Raw genomic sequence first — 12,353 nt, forward strand, 5'->3', positions numbered from 1 at the left:
CAGACTTCACTGTGTCTGGAACATTTTTGCTGCTGCTGCTGCTGCTAAGGTGCTTCAGCCATGTCCTACTCTGTGCGACCCCATAGACGGCAGCCCACCAGACTCCTCTGTCCCTGGGATTCTCCAGGCAAGAATACTGGAGTGGGTTGCCATTGCCCTCTCCCAGGCACGCATGCTAAGTCGCTTCAGTCATGTCTGACTCTGTGCGACCCTATGGACAGCAGCCCACCAGGCTCTGCCATCCACAGGATTTTCCAGACAAGAATACTGGAGTAGGTTGCCATTTCCTTCTCCATGGGACATTTTTAAAGATGGAGAAAACATTCAGAAAGCAAGAGAGTGGCGCTGGGTGCCCATGGAGAGGTCTGCAGTCTTGGATCCAGATGCTCCTCTCACGGATGCATCTGGAGACAGTGGGGAGGCATTGACAATGGGCTTTGGCATCAAACAGACTCGGGTCTAATCCCTGATCCTGCCCTGTTTGACCTGTGTGACTTTTGGCAAGTCACTAAACTTCTCTGAGTCTGCTCCCATCTGTAAAATGAGGGTCAACTATATAAGGTGCATGCCTTGGTCTGTTCAGGTTATTATAACAAATTACCATAGGCTAGGTAGCTTGGAAACAATAGAAATTTCTCACAATTCTGGAGGCTGGAAAATCCAAGATCGAGGCAGATTTGGTGTCTGGTGAGAGCCTGGTTTTTGGTTTATGGCCAGCTGTCTTTTCATTATGTCCACACATGGTGGATGGAGTGAAGGGGCCTTTTCGAAAAGGGCCCTGATCCCACTCATGAGGCTCCACCCTCATGAACTAATCATCTCCCAAGGGCCCCATCTCCAAACACTATCTTACTGGAGATTAGGCTTCAACTGATATATTTTGGTGGGCCACAAACATTCAGGCCACAACAGTGCATAACACTCCTAGAATGAACTGTATCTGACATACAGCAAGTCCCAATAAATTGTTAGAATGGGGAATCCGAGAGGTTAGTTTTGCCCAAGGGCTCATGGCTAGTCAGTAGCTGAATTGAAATTTAAACCCTGATTTGTCTGATCTCCAAAGCCACGGAGGAAAATGTACAAAACTGCTCTTTTTTGGGAAATGCAAGGTCTGTTCTCCAGAGAGTCAGCCTCAATCCATGAAGACAGTCCTTATCAGCTGGTGCCAGGGGTTCAAGGGAAAATGAAACAGTTGCCCATAAACCAAAAAACAGGCTCAATCTAACCATAGTAGGACTTTAGACATAGGTATGAAGGTCAGGCAGAGAAGGCAATGGAAACCCACTCCAGTACTCTTGCCTGGAGAATTCCATGGGTGGAGGAGCCTGGTAGGCTGCAGTCCATGGGGTCGCTAAGAGTTGGACACAACTGAGCAACTTCACTTTCACTTTTCACTTTCATGCATTGGAGAAGGAAATGGCACTCCAGTGTTCTTGCCTGGAGAATTCCAGGGACGGGGGAGCCTGGTGGGCTGCCGTCTATGGGGTTGCACAGAGTCGGACACAACTGAAGCAACTTAGCAGCAGCAGCAGCATGAAGGTCAGGAAGATTCCCTGGATAAGGAAATGGCAACCCATTCCAGTATTCCTGCCTGGAAGATTGCATGGACGGAAGAGCCTAGTGGGCTACAGTCCATGGGGTAGCAAAGAGTTGGACACAACTGAGCATACACACACACACACACACACCCACACACACACATATACACACATGAGGTCCCACTTCCACAAGCTGGTTTTTACAGAACATGCCCTTGTTCACGCTTGCAGGATATAACAGGGCATTCATTCTTGAGTTCATTCCAGGGCTTACTGAGTGCCCATACTAGGCCCAGTACTATTAACATTTCAGGCTCCCAAGAGCATATGCCTAGTGGGATAACTATGACCATCTTGGTAGTGCACTGCTCAAATCTCCCTTCAAGTTCTAGAATATACTATCTGGAATCCATGAGAAGGTTCACATTGAGGCCACAATCTTCCCCAGGCTGCTGTCAGCAAAGGCAGAGCGTGGGGTGGAGGTGGGGGGTGTGTGCTAGAGCTGAGTCAGCCTGCCAGCGTGGAACTTCTTTAACAGAGGGGCGCTCAGACTCCAAAAGCCTGGTTGAGGCTTCCTCAGAGCTGCACTCCGGTCTGAGGCTCTTTCTGCCCCACCTTCTTCCTTCCCTCACTCCTTTCTCAATAGGCAGATCAGCATCCCAGTCTGAAGGCTCTCCGTGTCTCCTCTTGATCCCCCTTCCCTCACCCCCTAATCCTTCACAAGAGTTTCTCCCAAGAAGTCTCTTGCACTTCTATCTTGGCATCTTTCCCAGAGGAACCAAACAAAGGAACCGAGACCCATTGTTTATAGAAAGATTAGGGCCTCTCTGGAAGTTGTCCCGGGTGTTCGCCGCTGGAGCTCCGGGTCGAGAGGACGGGGTCCCGCTGCCGGGAGAATCCTCCACTGCCGCCGGTGCCCGGAGCCCAGCCCTTTCCTATAAAAAAAAAAAGAAAAGAAAGATTAAATGACAAGATAAGCAGAAACCACAAGCCCCTTGTAGATATCTCTTGAATCCATCCACTTTGCTCTAGGTCGACAGTCCGCACCTAAGTTCAAGCCACCATCTCTGTCCGTTAGATCCTGGTAGGACACAGATATCACACTCAAACAGGATAATTTGTTGAGGTTAACAAAGGATAATTTAGAAAATTCTGGTCCTGAGATATGGATTTAGGCTAAAGGAACACAGGCCACAGTCTGCCTGCATCACCTGGGGTGGAGGATAGGTACCCCCACCTCGCTCTCCTTCCTCCCTCCTATCTCCTGTTGGTGCTCCTTTTTGGCCAAACCCAAATGGAAACCAGAGAAGACAGGAGCCCATTTATGGAGGCCCAGGTCTGCTTCCCAGAGAAGGCAATGGCAACCCACTCCAGTACTCTTGCTTGGAAAATCCCAGGGACGGAGGAGCCTGGTGGGCTGCAGTCCATGGGGTCACTAAGAGTCAGACACGACTGAACAACTTCACTTTCACTTTTCACTTTCATGCACTGGAAAAGGAAATGGCAGCCCACTCCAGTGTTCTTGCCTGGAGAATCCCAGGGACGGGGGATCCTGGTGGGCTGCCATCTATGGGGTCGCACAGAGTCGGACATGACTGAAGCAACTTAGCAGCAGCAGCAGCAGGTCTGCTTCCCATGGGCACAGATAGAGAAGGGCCAAAAGCAAATCAGGAGAGGCAAAAAGAAGCTGCCTGGCACAACTGTGTCTCGCCCAAAGCTTTGCAAGATCGTATTTTACCCCACTGCCCTCTTTTAACCTTTCTCCCAGTGACATATTAAAGAGTGCTGACTTTCCCAGCTACTTAACTCCATCCAGTGGCTCCCCTCAAGGACTAACTTGTACAAGGTCAAGGAATGTCTGCCTGACTCAAGGCACAGGGTGGCCCTTGAAGATACTTGCTTTTTTATTAGTAAATAAAATGCTATGGGCAAGCCATGTATTTTGGAGTCCAGGATGGTGCTGATTTCAAACATTTCTTCCTCTTTTCCCCAAACATTGAAAAGTCCTGGAGTTTCAGTGTCTGTGTATCCAAACTCTATCTCCTAGGTACCACTAACTGAGACCTACGATGGGGCAGGCACTCTGGAAATGTCTTTCTGAATAGGATGACTACTCTGCACAATGAGTGCCCCCATCTGAGTTTTTCACGTTAGAAGAGGGACTCAGTGGTCAAACATGAGTTGCCCACAGGCCATCTGGGGTCCCAGTCAAGAACAAGTCACTCCTTTTATGTTTCCATGTCATCCTTCCCACAGGCACGCTTCCCCTAGATGTACCTTCCTTGTGGGATTATCCCAAGGATACGCTGTGCTCTGCTTAGTCACTCAGTCATGTCTGACTCCTTGTGACCCCATGAACTGTAGCCCACCAGGCTCCTCTGTCCATGGGGATTCTCCAGGCAAGAATACTGGAGTGGGTTGCCATGCCCTCCTCCAGGGGATCTTCCCAACCCAGGGATCAAACCCAGGTCTCCCCATTGCAGGCGGATTCTTTACCATCTGGGCCATCAGGGAAGCCCAAGAATGGAGTAGATTAACTCATGCAAAGAGTTTAGAACAGTGGTTGGACCCTAGTCCCTGTGCAGTCGCTGTTAGCTCTTATTAACATGTCATCCTCTTCTAAGCTTTTGTATGGAGTATCATTTCTGCCAAGTGGACCCTCCCCCACCACCTGGCACATCATATTCATGCAATTTCATATAATGATCAAGACTTACGGCATCCTGGACGCTGTCCAGGGCTTGCACCTCTTGACTGTATTGACTCCAGGGACTCTGAAGAATATGTCAATAGTTTTGAAGAATGAGAGCATGGGTTCAACCCCCTTGGATAAGGATGCTGAGTGGACTTGATCTGTCCTCACATCAGGAAAGCCTACATGTCCATCCATTTCCCAGTACTCATACTGGCTTTAACTCCAGCCCTACCTCCTCTGCCCCCTGGGAGCTCCCCTGCTCTCTGGGCACCTGCTCAGAAGGATCACCCCACCCTACTCCCATTATTTCTTCCTTCCCATCCCTGCAGGCACGCACTGCAGCTTCCTCAAGGGAGGTGTTTTATTGTACGTCATGGAGTGGAGAGAGCACATCACAAGTATTAATACATCCCTCCCCTCTCCTCCCTCCAGTTTTCTCCACATCCCCCATCCCTTCTCTTTGTCCCCTCCCCACTTTTCCTGCTCCCACTGTCTGCACAGGTTGAATTACCCTCCTGGGCCTGTGGACTTGAGATGCCCTCACTTCAACAGGATCCCTTGAATCAGACATCTCTTAGGTACCACTTCCCATCCTGTTGGCCTTCCCATCCATCCTCCAGCCCCAGCTGTGGTACCCAGTTCTACACAGGCTGAGAACAGCTTCCTGCGCATGTCCTCGGACAGCTCCCCATCTTAGCCCGAACTGCACACCTTGGATTCCTGTCCTTGGACTTTTCTGATGCTGAGGGATGGGACAGCTGCAGAGACCCACTGGGCACTCTCACTGGCACACCTGGCAATACAAGGGGAGTTGGCTAATGGTGGTGGAAGGTGAAGGCTTTCCCCTTTTGCCATCCTCTGCCCAGGTCTGTGGTTCACTGGGAAGGGGACCTGCACAAGGCATCCTCAGCTGGTTCTCATTCCTTCCCTGATTCACTCCCATGATTACTTCCCATGTAAACTGCTTGCACACAAGTCACTTCTCAGTCTGTTTTGGGGAAATACAAATTAAGACACCATTGTCTCCTGGCACAATATTCCTTCCCATCTTCCAGTTTTTTCCATGGAATTCTTCATGAGCTCCTTTCCACCTTTCCAAGTCTGACCCATCCTTCAAGGATCATCTGAAATTCCAGGCCCCTGATTGTATCAACCCACAAAGATCTCTTCTCTTCCTGGGTAGCTGGAGCCCTTTCTAAGCACTTAGAACAGTTGTATGTTCTTATTTTCTTCTCAACATTAATAATGAATAATAAAAACTAATAATTGTTGATGCATACAATTGCTGGCTTCAATTCTAAACCCTAAAGAAATTATAAACACCCCGAGGCCAGGCCTGTGTCTAAGTCCCCAGAGAGCCTGGCATAGAGGGTAACCTGAACTGTGGGATTTTCCCAAACTCCTTCAGTAGGGCACAGCTCTCTCCTGAGCACCAGAGCCAGGTGGGGAGGCCCCTCTTTCCTATCGCTGCTGTATCTGGTATCTAACCAACAGGAAGACATGAGCTCCTCACAGCCTTCCTAAAAGCTCTAGGAAGAAAAGTGAAGGATTTCCTTAGTGGTCTAATGGCTAAGACTCTGAGCTCCCAATGCAAGGAGCCATGGTTCAATCCCTGGTCAGGGAACTAGATCCCACAGGCCACAACTGAGAGTTTGCATGCTGCAACTAAAGATCCCACGTGCCACAATGAAGTCCAAAGATCCTACATGCCACAACTAAGACCCAGCACAGCTAGCTAAGTCCTGGTGTAGCTAGCTAGCTAGTTAGTAAATACATACGTAGAAAAGCCAATGGTCACTCATCCCAGCATATGAATCTGCAAATCCTTCTTGGCCTCCAAGGCCCAGCTTAAATGCAACCTTCTCCGTGTGGTCTCATCCTTCCAGAAAGACCCCTCTGTGCTCTAAACTTCAGTAGTTCTTTATCTTCACCCTTTTAATAAACCTTCTCATTTTCATACACGTCTTGCAATTAGTTATCCATCATTTGTCTCTCATTTAACAATGAGTAAGTTAATCAGTTACCAAGCCCCAGGGCCCACCCCTTAGTAGCTACTCAAAACATTTTGAATGAGTGAACAACTGCTGGGGGAAGGAGAGCCTGAGAGGCTACAGGCAGACAATTATCAGGCTTCCTGGCATCCTGTTGTAAGTCCAGGGAGGCCCACAGTTACAAATTCATAAAGATGATGGAAGAGTCTGCTAATTGTCTCCTCAAACCCATTCTTCTCTCCTGATACAAATTTCCCAGCCTCCATCTCATGACTAAGTACTGATGTCTGTGAACAGAAATGGTGTGACAACAAATTACAAAGTATGTTCTTAAAAGGAAAAGCCCTGTGTCCCCTGGGAGGGCAGGAGCTGGGGCAGCCATTTTGGATCATGAGGTGAGAGCTGCATGTTGAGGTTAGCAGAGCAAAAAGACAAAAGGAGTCTGGGCTCATGATGACTATGGAGCCGCCTTGTCAGTCCTAGACTACTCACTTGAGACTCTTGCATGGGAGAAGCATAAACTCCTTTGTTGTTTGAGCCAGTCTTATTTGGTCTCCCAGTTAAAGTAGCTGAACTTGTTTTTTAACTAAAGCTAGACACATTCTATAAGTCTGATCAGTTCTGAAGGAGTGAAAGGAAAGCACACTCCAGAGAGATGCTGGGCTGAGGGTCTGTGGTGGGTGTAGGCTGGGGCTGAGGGCAGCTGCGTGGCTGGATGGGCTCAGAGCACAATGCTTGTGTGCTCTTAAACAGACTCTGCTGCAGTTCTGTCGTTTCTTCAAATTGGACAGAAGTGACTGCACTAACTGGACTCAGGCTCGCACTTGGAGCTCAGGTGGAGAAGGGCTGGGGAAGGTGTGCCACCTGAGGAGGCCGAGGGCAGAAAGCCGGTGTAAGGAACCCTGGTGGGAGACACAGAAGGCAGCCACGAGTTCCTAATACAGACACCAAGTGTACAGGGGCCAGAGCAAGATGCTGAATCAAAGCCAGACCCAATAGTTGGGGACTAGGATGGTGGGCCCAGCAAGCAGATTCTGGGATGACTTCCATGAATACATGGATAGATGAGTTACATGGAGTATGGTAGTATATGGTGTATTCTACTGAATTAAAGATTCAGAAGGGCAACAAGGAGCAATTTTTCACCCTGTGTCCTCACTCATGATCCTAGGCTTGCAATCCCTGCTCTAGCCTGTGTCTCCATTTGTTAGCTTCACTTATCCTAAAAGACTTGTCTTGGGTGTCACCTTCTCCAGGAAGCCCTCCATGACACTACAGCTAGGTCAACTGCCCCTCCTCTGAGCTTCGCCTAGACCATGCTCTTCTATTGTAGTTATTAATGTGTCGATTATTGCAGGAGTACAATGACTGCAACACAGCTTATAACCAAGTTTAACTGAGATGCCCAAGAGCAATGATCTTTGCTTGATACCCTCAGTGTTTCCCATGATTGCTGATACATGGAGGGAGAAAATTCACCTGAACAGGACCACAGGGGCAAGTGGGTGGGTGATCAGATCGGTTAGAAGCACAGCATGGGGGCCTCAGACATCACAGAAGGTGGACAGTGAATGGATTCTCGAAAAGCCCATTGAGATCCTGAGCGGGGTTGGGGGGTTACACTGGGAGGTGGGAACAGGCAGTGAACAGAAGGAAATGGTCAGCTGCCCAGAACTGCCTGACTCATGTCATCACAATCCCAAATCTGGTACCCGGAAGGGACAATTATCAACAACCCAAGGAGCAAGTAAACATCCTGAGAGTGAACACTGCACATCCCTGATTATGCACTGCTCGTCCTATCTGTTTTTCTACTCTGTGTTCTGGGAGAGAAGAGGTTATAGAAAATTCAACATCTCCCCTACCCCCAAGATACACACCGACTCCCTGAGATGTGTTTTCTTGGGGGAGGAAGGTCAAAAGGCCAACTTTCAATCTAAGGAGAGGGCCCAGGGAGAGGAATCATGATCTGATGTCTTCTGTTCCTATTTAATCATTTCATTACTAATTAATAGGGTCATTACTGCAATTCAAAGGGAAAGAACTATGATTAAAGGTTAATGCCGTTGCTGCACGCATCACACCTCAAATTATGTTATAAAAATGTCCAGCGTATTTAATTGAACCTATAAGTAACAATGTAATTACACTTAATAATGTACGTGCCTTGTATTTATTTGTTCCTCTCTGAGGTAGAGAGAGCCCCACGTGGGTGGGTTAGGGAAGATCACGGTGACTCGCCGTCACAGCATGCCCTCCGTCTCCTGGTCCTATCAGCTTCCGGCCCCCGCAGGACAGGAATGTTAGCTGACTGGTTGCAAGAAATCCAGCCCTGCCCCTTCAGCACTTCTCAGTGTTCAGTTCAGTCACTCAGTCGTGTCCGACTCTTTCTGACCCCATGGACTGCAGCACGCCAGGCCTCTCTGTCCGTCACCAACTCCCAGAGTTTACTCAAACTCATGTCCATTGAGTCAGTGATGCCATCCAGCCATCTCATCCTCTGTCGTCCCCTTCTCCTCTCGCCTTCTATCTTTCCAGCATCAGGGTCTTTTCAAATGAGTCAGCTTTTCGCACCAGGTGGCCAAAGCGGGACAAGGTCTAATGTCGGTGTTTCCCAGGAGGGAGGCGAGGCGAGGGGAGGGGCAGAGAAGTCGGCCACTGGCTGAGCCCCTGGCACTGTTCTGGGAGAGAAGAGGCCAAAGGGCTAGGATGCTTCCAACTTATGTGTCTTACCCTGGGTGGCACATGAACAATGATCATTTATTCCTCATGGTTCTAGAGCCTGGCAAGTTCACGATCAAGCCACAAGCAGCTTCAGTGTCTTCCTGATTCATAAGACATCTTCTGGCTATGACTGTCCATAGTGGAAAGAGTGACAGCTCTTGCACTCTCGCTCTCTCTTTTTTTTTTTTTTTTAGTCTCTTCTTTTATAAAAGCACTGATGCCATTCATGAGGGCTCTACCTTCATGACCTAATCACATCCCAAAGGCCCCACCTCCTCATCCCATCACTTTGGGGCTTGGTTTTAACCTGTGAATGCTGGGGAGACACAAACATTCAGTGTATATAGCACTATGACCTTTTGGAATTCCCTCCTTTGAAAACACCTTTTTCCTCCTCTTGGAATGTCCCCTCCTTCTTCACAGAGTACAGTGCATACAGCTATTTGGCTCTCAGCATTCATTCTCAACTTCTAGTATTTTCTTCTGTTACTGCAAAGGCTGGGAAGCTTAAAACTGGCTTTTCTCAGACTCTCTTGCAGCTCGGATTCTGGATGCAAGTTAGCCACCCCACTTCCCGCCCCCAACACTGGATGTACTCATGGGAGATCTGGAAGGTGGCAGTGAGACAGGGATATTGTTGCTTTGGCTGTCTCAATGACAAGCACGTTCATGGAGATGTGACTATTTCTATATCAGCATTCCTTACCCTAGGGATGATACAGTGGAGAACTGAAGGAGTAGAGGACTTGGGCAAGTCATTTATTTTCTCTGTGTCACTTCTCAAGTGACAGTCAATAAAAAAAAGTTCTACCATTTTTACAAAGTTGTTGTAAAGATCAACCTTCCAAGAGTATCTTTGAGAAGTTGAAATAACCTTTGTGATCATAAATTATTAGTCCTGTGCAAGTGTTCTATCTTAAATCAGAATTTCTTCTAAGGCAGCTGATCTCAGATGGTTCGGTTTTTCATTTTCTATAGATTTTAGCATATAATTTAGAGAGCATAGATTCATTTCCTCTGCTGGCTCCCCTGCCACTATCCATATGTCTCCCCACACATACGCCTAGAAGGTTTTGCCAGGAAAGATTTCCTTGTACAGAACCAAGGGAGCCTTCCTCACTGGCGTGTAGCTTTTGCAAGCACTGCTACTCTTTATTCTATATTTGGATCACTTGCCCGTTTCACAGCCAGTCTCACTGATGAAGCCAGCCTCCTAGGGTCCTCTGTGGAGGCATCGCCGCCCTCTCCAGCTCTCTGGCACCATGTCCCTTTGTGATGAGCACTTATACGTTTTGGCCAACATTTCCCCAATTTCACCCTCGAGTTCCTTCACTGCTCTCGAGTGAGTGCCATCTGGTCCTGGTGATTTATCTATGTTTAGTTTGTCAATTAGGTATAAAATCACTTGCACATTTACTGCTATTTGAGTTGGTATCTCTGCCCCATCAGTCCCAAAAGACAGTCTAGAAGTGGGAATTTTATAGAATCGCATAGAACGATAGAACCTCAGAGCTGAGAGGGTCCTTGGAGAGCCTTTCAGAGGAAACATCATTAAGCCATTCATTCAGCTATTCATTTATCCTAGAAATAATGACTACCTACTATGTGCAAGGCTGGGTGCTGAGATAAAGCAGTGGGCAAGAGAGACTCTAAAATTGTCCCTGGGGGCTTCCCTGATGGTCCAAGGGTTAAGATTCCAAGCTTCCAATGCAGGGGCCCTGGGTTTGATCCCTGGTTAGGGAACTAGGCCCCACATGCCTCAACTAAAACCCAGCACAGCCAAATAATTCGTTGATTTGAAAATAAACTATTAGGAGCTTCCTTAGTGGCTCAGTGGTAAAGAATCTGCCTGCCAATGCAGGCGATAAGGGTCGTATCCCTGGTCCTGGAAGATCCCACGTGCTGAGAAGCAGCTAAACCGGTGCCCCACAACTATTGAGACTGTGCTCTCGAGCCCGGGAACTGTGACCACGTGCCGAAACTACAGCCGGTGCAGCCTACAGCCTGTGCTCCGCAGCAAGAGCAGCCACCGCAACAGGTAGCCCCCACCTGCCACAACTAGAGAAGAGCCCCACACAGCAGCGAAGACCCAGCGCAGCTACAAATAAATAGATAGATACAATTATAAAAAGAAATAAATAAAATTGCCCTTGGAGCCTCTGTCAGCATCATCCTGCAAGCATCCTCTTTCGTTAGTGGCTAAGGTGGGGCAAGAAGTGGAAGTCCTCTGTTCCCTGCCACCTGTCTCCCAGAGTCAGCCCCATTAATGACAGGGAGAGGCACATAGGAAGAGAAAAATGGAGGTGGTTCAAGGGCATTAAGGAGAATAAAATAAAGGGAACTGGGGCGATGAGGGGTGAGTATAAGGTCAACATAAAGACCAAAGGGAATGGGAAAGGATGCCATATTGATTGTAAGAGAAAGAAGTTAAGAGGAGGGAGAGGGTGATTCAACACTGGGGTTAGGATTGAAGGGAACAGCTGAGAAAAAGCGGGCAGGGGTCTCAACCCCTTCACCCTCTTTATGCTTAATTGCTTCCCATCTGCACTCTGATTGGCAGGAAGGGAGGAGGAGGTGATGCATCCATTGCTGTGAATTGAGCTCATCATCATTATAATCTAAGGAGAGGCATTTATCATCCTAACAGATGCTCCCCTCTGAAATATCTGATAGCCCAGAGTCTGCTCCCAAGGGGATAAGAACCACTGTGACCCTTACCAGATAAAGAATATCTTTATCTTGATGGGATATTCCCAGCCTTAATTATGTAGGGCCTGGGCAGAATGAAGCCAGGAATTTGTGAGTAGGGCAGAGGCAGAAAGGAAGAAGTCCAGAAGAGAAGGAAAGTGAGGCGTCATGTAAGAAGATGCTGGAGATTGTAAAGAAACCCTTTGCTCTGTTTTCTGGACTGCAGGTACTGATGATGGGCCCTAAGTGGACAGCTGGAAGTCCAGAAGACAGGACAAAACATCTGTCGGCATCTCCCATACTGAACATGGAACATGAGTGAGAAATAAACCTCTGTTATAAAAGTCGCTTCGATTCGGGGCTGTTACTGCAGAATCCTCTAGCCCATCCTGGCTGATCAAGGGAGGCTGTTGGGGCTGGTGAGGCAGGACAGCTCTGGTGCTGGCAACAAATCAGAAAAGACCAAAGCTGAGGCTTCGACTACACAAAGGGCTCCGTGCCAGGGAGGGACAGATAGTGGCCGTGGGATGGAAGGGTCTGGGTGTCTGCAGGACTGGCCCAAATAGACCCTTTGAGATAGAAAAGAAGCTAGAAATTGTCATTAGAGATGATAGCCTTACCTAACGACAGAATGGGCTCTGGTGCCACGGCTCTTTCCTCTGCTTCCTGAGCAAGTTACACTGCACTTCAGTGTCCTTTTCTATAAAGTGAAGA

This window comes from Bos indicus x Bos taurus, chromosome 23, assembly GCF_003369695.1.
Source record: "Bos indicus x Bos taurus breed Angus x Brahman F1 hybrid chromosome 23, Bos_hybrid_MaternalHap_v2.0, whole genome shotgun sequence".
Lineage (NCBI taxonomy): Eukaryota > Metazoa > Chordata > Mammalia > Artiodactyla > Bovidae > Bos > Bos indicus x Bos taurus.